Consider the following 15,242-nt stretch of genomic DNA (forward strand, 5'->3'; position numbering starts at 1 on the left):
AACAAGCTTAGCAAAGCACAGGGACAGCGGTTCAATCCCCCAGCACCACATGCCAGCCAGCCCCGCCCCCTGGTGGGCTGAGCTGGCCACACACACACATAAAAAAAAAAAAAAAAAAAAAGAAAGAAAACACTCAGCAAGGAGTAGAATGGAACATTTTCAATCTGATAAGTGGTGTCTCCAAAAACTACAGTTAACATTATACTTAATCATAAAACACTGGATGTTTTTCCTTTAAGATCAAGAACAAGACAGGGTTGTTTACTCTCATCACCTCTGTTCAACAGTGAAAGGGAAGGCCAGCCAGATCAATTAAGCAGTTGTTAAAACGGCTTACTAGATCGGAAAGATAGAAATGATACCGCTATTTTGGGATACAAACTATATTTTCAGATGACATGGTTTTGTGTGAAGAAAATCCTAAGGAATCCACTAAGCTAGTATTAGAACTAATGAATAAATTCAGCAAGATTTCAGGGCACAGAGCAATATACACAAATAAATTATGCTTCTATATGGTTGCAGTGGTCATTGCAAGTAAAATTATGAAAAGTCAATTTACAGCAGCATCAAAAAGATAAAAGTACTTAGAATTATATTTTAAAAAATACTAAAGTTGTACTTTGAAAAGTACAAAACATTATGGAAAGAAATTAAAGTCTAAATAAATGAGAAAACATTCCATATTCATGGGTTGAAAGATAAGATTAAGATGTCAGTGTCCCAAACTGAACTATAAATTCAACAGAATCCCTATCAAAAGTCTCAGCTAATTTCTTTGTAGAAATAGTCTGTTTCTTAAATTAAGAGAATTTCAAGAGAACCAGAATAGACAAAACAATCTTAAAAAAGATAACAAATTTAGAGAACTGACTTCTTGATTTCAAAACTAGCACTACAAAGAACCATGATTGAGACAGTATGGTATTAGCATTAGGACAGAATTATAAATCAAAGAAGGGGAACCAGAGAGTTCAGAATTACACCCATATGTTTATGGTCAATGAATTTTCAGAAAGACCTGATAGGGTGGAAACAATATAATCCTTTCAACAAACATTGCTGGAATAACTCCGCATGTGAAAGAATGGAGAAAGTAGAAGAGGTAGACAAGAGAGAGCAAGGTCAGCAGGTCCCCCTCTCTCCTTGCTCTTGCATAATCTGTGAAGTTTAGTTCTTGGAGTGTGGGCCCCCGTAGGAGATCAGCATAACTGATCCCCCAATCCACTGACCGGGAGAAGGTGGACACACAGTACACAGTCAATAAATGTTTATAGAGAAGATAGATGAGACAGAAAAAGGCGGAAATCAGAGCATGTTACATGTGAGGTGCCCCAAAGGAAAACGATGAAGGGAGGAGGAAGGAGGATGGGGAAAAGAATGGGAAGAAGAGAGAGGGAAGGAAATGAAACACAAATGGAGGAGAAAAGCCCAAGAAAAAGCTTAAAGCTTCAATAAAATATTCTAACTCTTCTGCCGCTGAGTTTTAGTCACTCCCAAGTGCTATGCTTTCTTGCACTACCTGAGTTATAAAAGTGTGAAGGGATTATTACAATCCCAGATACTGACTCTAATAAGGAAACTGAGGCCCAGAGAGGAGAGACAGTCCATGAGCACAGGAAATAATGTGAATAGCTGAGCCACACCAAACTAAATTCAGATTTCTTTATCTTGCACCAGTCTCTGTCTACTACATAAACATCTCATCTTGACATGGCTGCATGGCTCAAGACCAACCATTACAGGTGCAGTTACCTACACACAGAAGGAGAAATGATGTCCCGGAGATAGATGTAACATGGAACTTTCTGACAAAACCTAGCAATGTGGAACAACAGAATGGCAAGTTCTACAATTTGAACCTAGCCCAAATCCCTGGACCTCTTTTAGCTTTCTCTGCTACAAGATACTGGGAACTCCACTGGGAACTCAGAGGTCTGGAGGCATCATATATATAATGGACTGCTTTCAAACCAACAGCCAAATAAGAACATACCCTGATTCTTAGAGATTACAAAGGAAATTCTCTCTCAATTACAGGTGCTGCTTGGTCAGAAGTCTCTCTAGCTGGGACACTGAGCTCTCCTAGAGCAGCCTCAATGAGTTCCACCCATCAGGAAAATGCAGGGGAAGTTAGGAGCCAGGTTCTGTGAAGTGGCTACGTGGATGGTCTCTGCTACTATGGGACCCCCTGAGACTCAACTTCATCATCTAGAACATGAGAGGGAGAATGTCTTGTTCCTACACTCATGATTTGCTTTGCATTCACTCACAGTGTCCACACTAGGCACGTCACAATGATATTTCTCCAGGGACCAGGCAAGGTAGGCAGATGAGCAGAAGACCCACTAGAGGCTAGATTGGAGGAGCAATAGCAGCTTAGAATAGGGGTGTTGCAGCTGAAAGAAAGCAGCCCCTGCTTCTTGCTGCCAATTGTTGCCAAGTGAGTGTCTGCCAGTGTGGCTAGAGATTCTAATTTTTAAAGTACATAGGAAATCAGATTTTTCACTCTTCTAGTTATTAAATATTGGCAGTCAAAAGTACTCTGACTGCCAATGTAGCCTGAATCTGGTGTGTACACTTCTGGTTTGCAATCCTGCACTGAACACAAAGGTCCAAGGAAGCCTGGGTAGGAGTTGGAACAAGGATATGTCAGGCAGGCCAGGAGCCTCAGAAGCAATCAGACCTCACCCCAAACTTGATTTAATCACTTACCAAGTCTTCAACCTTAGTACTGGCAGCACAGTGCTGAATTTCCCTAAATTTTCTGTAAAAGACTGATAGTAGGATTTAGTTCATTGGGTTGTTGGGAAATTAACCTGAGCTAAATACCAATGAATGATAGTGGCAAGCATAGAGTATTTAATGAATATCAAGACTACAAAGGTCTGGAAGTATCATCTCATCATCTCCAAGTTTGAATAGTGTTAGATTTTAGAAAGGGTTGCTTTATGTCAAGCTAAAATCTGCCTAGCTTGACTTCTGTTCTTAGATGGTTCTTTTGCAACTAGGAGTATAAAGATGAAGCTTAATCTCGGTCACTTAGGAGAGAGTTACACTTATGCGTTCTATTTTCCTAGTCAGTTATTTACTTTGTAAAATAGCCATCTCCATCCCTTTAGTTGTTCTTGCCATGGAAAATAATAAAATGATCTAGTTATTTAGCACTTAAAACCTTATAAGGGATCTACCCACTTTACAGATGATGAAATAAAGTTTAGAAGGGTTTCGTAATTTGCCTTGGAAATCCTATTTTCATTGTTTCTCTTGAGGTATAAACTAAATTAAGACTACCATCACCTTTATTCTGGACACCATATATTTATCAATGCAGTCCAAGACTGGCTTCATTTTCTTAGTGAATAAAGAAGTTCAACTGAAAGCCTGAACTCCTTCCCAGGCACTATTTGTCAGCCAGTGCTGGCACCAAGAACAAAAACAAGAGAAGGCTGTCCCCTGTCATTATCCCTTTTCAACATAGGACTGGAAGCTGAACTAATGGAGTAATTCACAAGAAGGTGATGGAGGTATATAGATTGTAAAAAAAAAATGAATTGTTATTGTTTCTAGATAATATGATCACCCAGATAGAAAATCTGCAAGAATCGACAAAAATTCTCCATGTAGTAAGTGAATATAGAAAGATACAAAGTTAGAGCTGGGGAGATAGCTCAGTAGAATAAGTGTCTGCCTGACAAGCTTAGGGTCCTGAGTTCAATCTCCAGTACTGAAAAAAAAATTTAAAAAAGAAAGATACAAAGTTAATATACAAAGTAAATGACTTTCCTGTATACCAGGAATAAAGAAGTGATTTTGAAATTTAAAATGACACTATTTTAGATTAGCACTCCCCAAAATGAAGTCCTTGGGCATAAATATAAGAAAATATGACAAGGATCTATACAGATGAGAATTACTACACAACCATGATGAGAAAACCAAAGAACCAAGCAAATGGAATGGTGTTTTATGTTCACAAAAATTCAATATTATCGAAATGTCAGCTTTTCCCAACTTATCAACTTGATCTAATGATTGAGGGCAATCTCAATCAAAACTACAGAGGTTAGTTTATGGATTTTAATAAACATTTAAGTGGAGAGGCAAAAGAATCCATTAACTAAGGAGACAGACAAAAGGACTGCAACCCAAGCTCAAGACTTAATGTCAGTGATCGGTAATCAAGACAGTGGTATTGGGAATAGAAGGAAATAGACCAGTGAAAGAAAAACAGAACACTGAAATAGACTCACATCAGTATATTTAATTGATCTTTGACAAAGAAGTAAATGCAGTTCGATGGGTCAAAGATAGTCTTTTCAGCAAATGGTGATGGAACAACTAGACATGAACATGCAATAAGAAAAGTGTAGACACAAACCTTACACTCTAAGAAAGTTAACTCAGAACGGATCATAGACCTGGAAGTAAAATTCAAAATTATAAAACACCTAGGATATAGAAGGGAAACTAGAAAACTTGGTAAAGCAATGACATTTTAGATAAAATATTAAAGGCACAATCTATAAAAGAAATAATTGAGAGGCTGGACTTCATTAAAATAAAAAAAATTCTTCTTACCTAAAGACAGTAGCAAGAGAATATGACAACAGACCAAATACTGGGGTGAAAGATCTATAAAAAACACAGCTGATAAAGAACTATCAGAAATACAAATATTCTCTCTCTAACTCAACAATAAGAAAAAAAAAAACATTAAAAATGGGACCCAAACTTTAGCAAGTATCTTGCCAAAGACATATACAATGGCAGATAAACATATGAAAAGATGTTCTACATCATGTCATAGAGACATGCAAACTAAAGCAGTTAGATATCACTATACACCTACTAGAATGTCAAAACCCAGAATGCTGACATTAAACGCTGGTAAAGATATTAAATATGGAGGAACTGTAAGTGCATATTACTAAGTGAAAGAAGCCAGCTTGAGAAGGCCACATACTACTTTGAGAAGGTTCCCACTATATGAATTTTAGAAAAGGAAACAGAAAAAAAAAAAAAGTGCTACACTCTCCGGGAACTGGGATCTGAAAGAAAGGAGACTAAGCAGAGCACGTAAGATTTTTTTTGCACTGTGGAAATACTGTGCTTGGTGCTATGATGAGAAACATGTTACTTACATTTGTCTAAACCCACTGACAGCACAACACAGTGAACTCTAAACTGGACCTTGGGTGGTTGCAATGCCTCACTGCAGGCTCTGTAGAGGTAACAAATGTACTGCTGTGGTAGGTGAGGTTGCTAACTGGGGAGGTAGGGGATCTCTGTATGCTCCTCTCAGTGTTCCTGAGAACCTGATCTGAGCTATGAGCCAAGCACACACACACACACACACACACACACACACACACACACACACTCTACCTCATAGGGTTGTTGTTGTACAAAGTGCTTAGGAGGAGTCCAGGAGAGTAAGACCTACCCAAATGTTAGCGATTATTCTTCAGTAATTTCCCCAAAGTCAAAGGCCTAAAAAGTATTAGAATAACGATTTGAAAACAAACCAAAGCCTAGGTTATATTGTTTCAACTGCAGCTTATAAATTGATATTTGATGAAGGAAGGGAGAGCTGTTTATTACTTTAATAAGCCACAGATTTTGAGTAGCATAGTTAACTATGATTGCTGCTAAATATAACTCAGCAAAAATGCATCCAATGACAGAACAACAATCATTTTAAATAGTGAAGGAAATTGTAGAGCATTAGAACTACAATGACCATGAAGATAAAAACAGATCACCTCATAACATTAGTATTCTTAAAGTTATGAAGTGTCAGAAACTTAAATCTTGTTCAATTCCAGGGGATTTTTTTCCTGAAAAAGTCCCTTACTCATTTATCTTAAAAGATTATTTGAAGGAGATGTTTTAGAAAATCCTTAAAACCATAAAGTTTTGACTGTTTTTCACACTTCTTGATTGCATGGGAAACATGAGAGTATATGGTCAACTTCATTGTTTTTGGACTTCACTCTCACCTTGAGATTTCATAACTCTACCCCAGTCATCAGCTTGCCAAAGTCTTAAATTTTGTCTAAGTGGCTCATTCAAGACCTTGTTCATTCTGATTATCTCTGTAGGGTTTATGTAGTTTCACTAATGGCTGGTGATACACAATTATGTTACTGGTATAGAAAATCCCAGCAATGTGGCCCTAGAGAGCTGGCATGCCAAAATTTTCTGGCACACAGTCTGAGGATCACTAGCAATTGTTCTCTTTCTGAGAAAAGGGCCTAGTCATTTGACACATACCATCAAGTGCTAAGATGACATGCCTGGGAGCCCACTGGGTGAACACGAAGACTGGAGTGAGAGTTGAGAACTGTAATGTGTCTGGCTGCCAACACTTCTGCCGACATGACTGGCTTCCAACCCAATCACATATGTTTCCATACTACAGTCAATGTCCCTTAGTATTTAAAGACAAAAATGTTTCTAGAAGGGAAATATGAAATCAGAGGACTTAACAATATCAAGAATGTCTTCTATCAATTTTTTACATAGCTGAAAAGGAAATTGCGAAGAGTTAAGTTACTCCTTTCTAAACTCTCACCATGTGGTCCTAATCAGCTGTCCTCGGTGATGGATAGAATGGATAATCTCCTTCATGCTTTAGTCCAAGAAGGAGCACATAGCCAGGATGCAGAGCAGTTTGTTTCCCAAGGAAAAAAACCGCAGTGACTTAAACCAACATTCATGCACATTTTAAACCTTACAAATAATCATCTCTCCTCTCTCACAATTTTCTTTAAAAAAAAAAAAAAGATCCTCATCTTGTACCACATTTTTTATGCATCTGTATGCAGACAGGTCAGAAAATACCTACGAATTCTACACAGAAGATTCTGTGAAGCAGAATTTTGCCAATTCAAATCAGCCTAACTGCTAACATTTTTGGAAAGCCAGTTGGATTCCAGATTCATATCCAGAACCTACTAGTTCTGACTTCAGCTACCTCAACATTTTTAGTCTGTCTCCTGAGCAAATGTATTGAGTTAGAATGTGAAAAGAAAACCAGAGCTGTCACCCAGCTTGCCTGCACATTTATAGTGGCTCAAGTGACAACAACGTTTGGAATCACAATCTCTGGGACAAAACTTGCAAACCAGCTCTAACTGGAAGATTTGTGCCACAAGGAACACAGGTATCAGAAGATAAATAGGAGCTATGTAGTAGAGACAGGGGCAATATAAGCAAGAGAGAGGTGGGGGGAGGGTCTTTAGGTGGGCAGAGGAAAGGAAGACTAAGAACATGTTGAAAACTAAAAATCTAAAACTCTGTACATTAATCTGGGAAAGGTTAATGTCAGATCTAATAAGAAATCCACTCCTGAGAATCTAGTGAGCTAGTGTGGCTAAGAGTACTTACACATTTGTTCATTTGAGTGAGTTTATTTATTTATTGCTTTCTTCCTGCAAACTGTAAACTGTTTTAGTCCATTTTCTGATGGAGGAGAATGCTGACGCATAGACTCTACACTTTCTCTTTAAAGTTTCTCTAACAGAATTATGGCAGCGATTCCTTGGCAATGCTCTAGGGGCTTTGATAGCCATGCAATGCACTCTGCTCATCATGCTTGCTGCTCTGAAAGCCTCAGGAACTTCTTTTGAATCTAGGGGGAAGAATTTGCAGCCTTCACACAGCCCACCTCAGGTGCATGGCTCTCCAATCCCTGCTTGCTGCATTGGCCACATTTATTGAACTTGTACACCAGCATGGAAAATCTGGCATCACTCTGCTAAGCAGCATCAGCCAAGCGGCTCCTCTGTGTCCCCAACTGGAGTAGATCTAGGAAAAAAACCTACAGGAAGGGGATGTTGGAAGAACCTCCACATTCCATGCAATATTAGTGGGGTCCTCATGAAAGACACCTGTAAGAGCCCATTCCCTTAAGAGACTCCCTTTTAAACAGTAGTCATATTTTAAAAAAATCCTAGCCTTTTAATACAGATCTGTGAGCTGCAATCCTAGAAAGTCATTGGTAAATTTCAAAATTACAGGATTCAATAACTTGGCATTGTATGTCTCCCACACAAAAAATGCAGCAAGGTCTTCCACGTAGCAGGTTTGTTATGCACTTCCAGGGACAGACTCCTGCTGATAGAATCTGGGTCACACATGCTTGTAGGGAAATCCAGATCAGCAAAGAGATCAATATACTTTACAGTAGCAGCCAGCAGCAGTGAACCCATATTGACTGAACTGAACCCATTAACACTGATGGTTGAAACTAATAAGTACTGGCTTATTCTTTTCATGTTATTTTCCTGTTGTTGGCTCCCTCTCCAACCCCTGTTTATTTGTTTGCTTTTCCTGGATCTGTTCTACTGGATTTCATGGAGCTGTAATTCCTTTCTTTTTTAAAAAATGCATTTGGTATAAGGTCTCACTACCCAGCTTGGATTTATAGTGATCCTCTTGTTTTCAGCCGCCCAGTGCTGGGATTGCAGGCCCATGCCACTCTCAGATTCTGTGGCCAGCTCAGGTTGCCCTGGGGTGGAGCTGGTGAGGCATGTAGTGCCAGGGATTGAACCCCAGTCCTTGCACTTGCCTAAGCAGGCACTTAGTCTCCTGAGCTATATCGCCCAGCCCTTGGAGTTGTAATTCTTGTTAGCTCTGTCCAGAATATCCTTCAGAACATTTTGGAGAGTAGTTTGGTGGTCATGAATTTCTTTGTCATGAAAGTATTATATTTCTCCATTAAATCTGAAAGATAGTTTTGCAGAGATATGCCTGTATTGACTAAGGGACAGGGTCTAGACCTGGTTCAGCAGTAGTGCGCAAAAAACAGGGTGTTTACAATGGTCTCTGTTTTCCTATATAAAACAGATAGGTAAAGCCTACTCTGCTTACTTTTAAACTTACTGTACCAAGTTTTATACTGAGAAGTATGTTTTACCTCAGAACAATTAAAGAAACATACATATCCATATGATGGAAATAATTACTAAAGAACATTTATCTTTGGTATGTTCAATATATTTGGATGTTTCCACATTATTCTTTTGCTTTCTATTTTTAATTCTGGTTACAACTCGCTAATTGGATTCTACAGTCCACTGGCATGTTTTAAAACAGTCCTGCTCCACTCCGTAATAGAGTTGTGTCCCTTTCTCAAGTTATGTGAGCTGGGATGTAGCAGTGACACAATGCAGGTAAAAGGTGACAAAACAAAGCTCTGTCCCAACAGAGGACAACACAGAGTTCTTTGGGATCACAATTCGCTTCTCTAAGGTCTGTTACTTAGAAACAGTCTGAAACTAGCTTAACTTAATATTCTTTAAAAGAAAAATGTGAATTTGACATTTAAAAAAATATAACAATTATTCAATCTATGTTCTAGGATAACAAGGAGGTCATAGTCTGAGGTCAGGAGCTCAAACCCCAGTGCGGGGGAGGTAGCCCTCACCTGGATTCTGACCTGACCCTAATCCTGGCCTGTCACTGTATGAGCTGCTTCACTTGGGTAAGTCAGTGACGTTGCTTCCCATACGTAAAATGGAGACAATAGTAACTCAGCTTCACCTTGATAATGGTAGAAATGCTTTTTAAAGAAAAGTTCAAGTAAAGTATAAATAAGGACTAAAATGTATAATAGGTATTGTGAATAGGAAGAAAATGTTCAAACGAGAAGGGGAATGAGGGAGAAAGAGGGGGAAAGAAGGAAAAAGTAAAAAAAAAAAAAAAAGACAAATGAAGCAAAAAATGGAAACAAAGCTTTGTAAATGGGGAAGGGGAGGGGCTGAAGGAAGGGCAGGAGAATGCAGAAAAAGAAACAAGTTATGTCTCATGCACATAGATTCTCTATGATGAAGGTGATTGTTTTGCAGACCTAAAATGTACTCATAAAATCTGATGGGAAAAGAAACCTCAAGTGCTGTACAAATGAGCACACAGAATCCTCAGAACAGTGATAGTGCTAGGATTATTACTTGCTCAGGGTTCCACAGACCATTACAGCGTTTTCCTACTAAATACATTTATGTAAATGCACGATTTTTTAGTCTTTCCAGAACATGTGTGTTGTTACAAACCCTACTACATTTGGGTTATAGGCGCAATGTGTTGGCTAATTTTTCTAGCTCAGATTAGGCTGTTAATGCAGATCTCATTAGTTTTATGCATACTGAAAACCAATGGAGGGCCTGGGAGGTGGCTCAGTAGAATAAGAGCTTCCCTGGCAAGCGCAAGGAACAGAGCTCAATCCCCAGTTCTGCTAAAAACAACAACAACAACAACAAAAAAAAACCCAGCAAGCAAGCAAGCCAATGGGGGAAAAATACATTTTTTGAACACTCCAACCTATTTACTTTAATAGACTCAGAAAGAAAATCAAGAAAAGGGGACAAGAGGCAAGTTTATCTAACAGGGAAGAGCAACACATTCTCATCCAGCCAACCCCATCCCATTTTTTCCACTTTCTAATTATAACTCTTCAAGGGAAGACATTCTATTTGGGTAGTTCCTAAAGGCTCGGGGCTGGAGAAGGAGGAAGACAAGCTAATTGTACAGCGCAGGAACCTTAATATACTAAGTTCAAAGTTTTGCTAATTAAATTGAAGATCTTGACAAAATGTTAAATACATTGGCGATGCCATCTTCTAGTTGCTTTTCTTATACTTCAGTCACAATTCACAGATTCTAATTTCAATGAGATGCCCTAATTCTCAGCAAAGGCTGGCCCAAGGCCTGTTTCTTGAGCATACCAGACCATCAGAAACCATCATGAAAGTGCTCTCCTCCAGGGGGAATAGCTAGACGGCCCTAACATTACCACTCCTCTAGAAATCTTTTGAAATTGGCAAAAAATTAGGGGTTACACTGCAGTTTTTTTCTTTATGATCCCAAATTTTAGAGCTTTATTAACAGGAAGAACTCAAAAGCCATGTGCTCCTGACTACACCAAAAGTATATCTGGGAGGGTGAGGATCAGGATGAGGAGGAGGAAGAGGAGGAGGAAGAGCAGGAGGAAGATAACTTCAACAATGGAATTGAGTGGTACAAAGCTCCACCTGGCTAGAGCACCAGGAATGAGTTGCCTAACTGTTGCTTGCAGAATTTGAGCATTACTCTGGTTCTTCGCTTCCCCTCACCCACTGGACATCTAATCATCAGAGCTGATGGAATCCCTCAAACCTACCAGCTCCTTCCACACCACCACTGTGTGTACTGGGACCACCCTGCCTCCTGCCTCGCTGCACACAGCAGCCCTCTGATCGGCCTCACTGTCTCTTCCCATCTCCCAGCACGGAGGCTCTGGAGGGAAAATCTGACTACCTGTGCATTTTTCCACAAAATACATTTATGGATTTCCTGTGCCCTCACAGAGACTTGCTGGAAAGTGGATTCTTGGGGCTTGACTTGGTAAAAGAAGACAGTAACACTTCACTGGATTGTGATAAGGATTAAATGGCAAAATAGAAACAAAGCCATTTGTTAAAGAGAAACATAAGAAATGTAACTCGTTATATTGATGGGAAATTCAATTTGCAAGACAATTGAGTAATCAATGAAAGGAGTTAAATATAATTACTTGAGTAATTAAAATGATTTATTGCATTATACTAGAGGTCTGGCAAATTTATACAAACTGTGGTGATAAAGTGACCATATTACTTTTTTATATACCACGTATCAGATGTTAATATCCAAATCAATGCATATGTGGAATTGTGACTTAGCAATAAATAATGTCCAAATGTTAATTTATAATTCACATGGATTTGGCTAGGTAGACAAAACTATAGACTACAAATCTGTCTTTTCGAAAGATAGCTAAACAGTGTCACAATTGCTTTAAAGCAAACTAAAATGAAATGTCAGCATACCTGACAATGTTTATCAAGGATAGAAATCATCAAAGACACCAACATGTTCTGAAGTAAATATTCAATAGTAAATAAGTAGTAATTAATATGTAGTGAGTAATTACAGCCGTGTAATAATGTTTGGAGTTTTATTAATCCCCAAGACAAATCTCTGAGTTATCAGTTATATTAAAATAAACCTGTAAGGGAAGTGTTTGATTAAAATGGAAGCAGAGACCAAATTTTCTCAGAAAGAGAATAAAATAATGAAAACAACAATATTATAACATAGTAGGGCATTTAAAAAACTTCTAATTGTTTAGTAGATCATGTCACAGATATTCTGGACTTTAATAAGGTGAGATTAATAATATACTACCAGGAAGAAGACAACATAGGCATTACTTTTCATAGTAAGATGGCTACAGGCACACACCAAGTGTTCCCTACAAATCAGATGGTTAAATTAATTAGCAAACAAGATTCAGGATGCTTTCCTGTGCCCATTGCTATCATCTCAAATAGCTTTTGTTATTCATCCTATTCAAAAATAATCAGTCCCTATATACATCCTAACAATGTTTCCAGTGAATTCATATAACATTCATATTGGATACAAACATATGTGTGTCAGAATCTATGAAATACAAAGCATTTCACAATCCTTCCTTTTCCTAGAGCTGTCTTTGAAATACAGCTTCCTGGTGTCTAACAAATAATATGGGAATTTTCAGATACTGAAACTTGTAACTTTATGTTACTGTTAAGAGAACAGACATGACAAGTCTATGGCACAATGACTAGGATAGCTCCAAACCCATAACAGACATCAATAATTGACTGTGGCTCTCTTTCCCATTAAACCTAGACTTTATGCCCTTATCAATTTAAACAATGTATTCTATACATCACCTATTATATAAACTATTTATTCACTTATAAAGTAGTGAACGTTTGCTGTATGACAGACACTGCACTAGGGAGGACCTTGTAGATAAAAGTAATTAAGAAACATGGAACTTGTCCTACTGAAATTAGATTAACAATTGATCTGACACTCAAAGGAATGGTTATTTTCCAAATTTTGCTGTGTAGGTAAAGTGAAAATATTTCTATATGACTAAGTTTCTCTTTTATTATAAAAAAGGGGGGTTGGTTTGAGAAGGCTCTGTAATCCCTACCTGCTGGGCCCATGATCCTGGGATATTTATTGCCTACCATAGAAGCAAAATGGAAAAAGAAGTGAATATTATTTTTTAGGGAAAAAAAAGATGGCTTCTTTTATTCATAGATGTGTCTAGTTGCAAGTTGGACTCTATAAAACGATGGGCAATGTTAGTATGAATGCTTTTCTCCCATTCCTCAGAGAAACAGGAAGTCTCTAGGGCCCACTGCAAAATGCTTGCTTTTTTCCACATATTGGAAAGAACACAAGACTATAGTCCTGGAAAAAGAAAACATGGCTGGGTCCATGATGTTCCCCTTGTCACTCTCAGGCACATGTCTCCTCGCCCTTGCGGGGCAAAGTCGCCTCTCTCTAAGTCTCTGTTCTCAGTGCTGTGCTCTCCACTCTTCCCCGCTTTCTGTCTTCCACCTTGTCTTCCCTCCTGTGCCAACTTCCTGTGCATAGTTTCTCAGCCTCCAGCCTACTCTTCTGTGCAAGTGGGCTGATTCATCCCTGTGATGACAGACTGCTAGTGTTTAGTCCCTGCTGCTAGCTAGCTAGTTACTCCTGGAAAAGTGTGTACTATCAGAATTGAGTATGAGGAACTGGGACAGAAAAGAGGCTCAAATCAGGCTGACAAGAGAGGTACAGTGGTACACACCTGGAAGCCCAGAAGCCCCTGGCTAGGGAAGGATCACAAGTTTGAGCTTGGCATAAGTAATGTAGGGATTAAAACTCTGTCTGAAAAGTAAATAAGTAGATAAAAAGGGTTCGGGATGTAACTTTGTGAAAAGGCCCTGGGTTCAAGTCTCTATACTAGAAAAAAAATTTAGGCTGACAATAGCTAACAGTAGTATTATATCAATATCATATCATGTGGTAGTCCTGCTGCTCTGAAGGCTAATTAGAAATCTGGACAATTGCACATTGTGCTCATTTAAAACACTGTCTAGTTGTCTTATTTCAAAAATTAAAAAATGAATTCCACCAAAATGTTAACTCTATTATACTGTCTCCAAATGCAAAGACCTTGTTGTTTAACTCACCAGAAGGTGGACATAGGGTGGATGTTTGTTATTAATGTCAATAGCTGGTTGCCTTATTTTTAAGCCCTTCTAATTTTGCTTTTATATTCTCTAGCTCCCCCTGAACAAGTTTTAGAAACTGGAACTAAATCAGGAAGAATACAACGATATGCTACTTTTGTCACTCTTTCTCAAGGGTCTATTTCTAGTGTCAGTTTATATTCTTTCAAGGATTTTACACTTATTTTGAGTATTACTTCATATATTCATTCTTTCTGGAAAGAATAAAATTATAATGAAAATCATTAATTTTTACCTTTTGTCTTTTCCACTATATCTTGGTATGTGCCAAGTCTTATAGCATTGTAATGCATGCTTAATGACTATAAAGTCATATGCTACTGTCAATGGGAACTAATTTTGTAGTTGCCATGCATAAAAGCGACATTAGATATTAATTTAGTGAAGGTGACTGTGCTGTATGGGTGTGTGGGTAATGAGGATGAAGGTCTCGGTCTCAAACATGCGAAGCATCTTGTACATGTTGGTGCTCTACCACTGAGCTATAGCCTTAGCCCAGAAAAAACAGCAATAACTTATGATTCTAGCATATAAGAGAATGTGGTTGTGTTAAAGGACCAAAATCCCTTATCCTATTTTGGGCTTTCCAATAATTAAGAATTAGGACTGAGATCCTGTCACTCACTAGCTATCCCACTGTGGGCCAGACACTACTCTCAACGTGAGAACACTGACCAAATAAATAGACACACATCTCTCTCCTAGCATACGATTTACTGACTGGGTCTTAAGAAAAATCTGGCTGCAACTGACACTCAAGAAATGTATCAGAAATGCATTTTGTAAATGTCTACAGCTAATGAATGTCCATTTTGTATCTGTGTACTCAAAGTGGTTAGGATAGATATATAGTTACATTCTCTTAATGGAGGGATTTGTTCTAATAGTGTTTGTAAATAGGATATCATGTCCGCATGTTGTACAGCAAATAACCACTAGGAAGAATGTATGCAATGTGTTAATTATTGAAACTGTCCTACCAATTTGGTTTGAAACTGTCTCATTGCTATTTGTTTCTCAATAAAATTATAGGAAACAAAAATTTCTACAGCTGTGGTGGAATCTCTTTCTCGGCCTCTCCTCAGGAAAGAAACTTTACCAAAAGATTGGGGTCAATGCATATGATCACTACCAGGGAAT

General features: G+C 38.3%; 1 protein-coding gene across 3 annotated transcripts in view; it reads right to left on the reverse strand.

Moving 5' to 3' along the window:
• The window catches only part of Flt1 (fms related tyrosine kinase 1), a 199,401-nt gene that overhangs the window by 153,293 nt on the left and 30,866 nt on the right, over window positions 1–15,242 (reverse strand). The gene's annotated exons all lie outside the window — the stretch shown is intronic.

The sequence above is a fragment of the Octodon degus genome, unplaced genomic scaffold, assembly GCF_000260255.1.
Source record: "Octodon degus isolate 3935 unplaced genomic scaffold, OctDeg1.0 scaffold00038, whole genome shotgun sequence".
In the NCBI taxonomy this organism is placed as follows: domain Eukaryota; kingdom Metazoa; phylum Chordata; class Mammalia; order Rodentia; family Octodontidae; genus Octodon; species Octodon degus.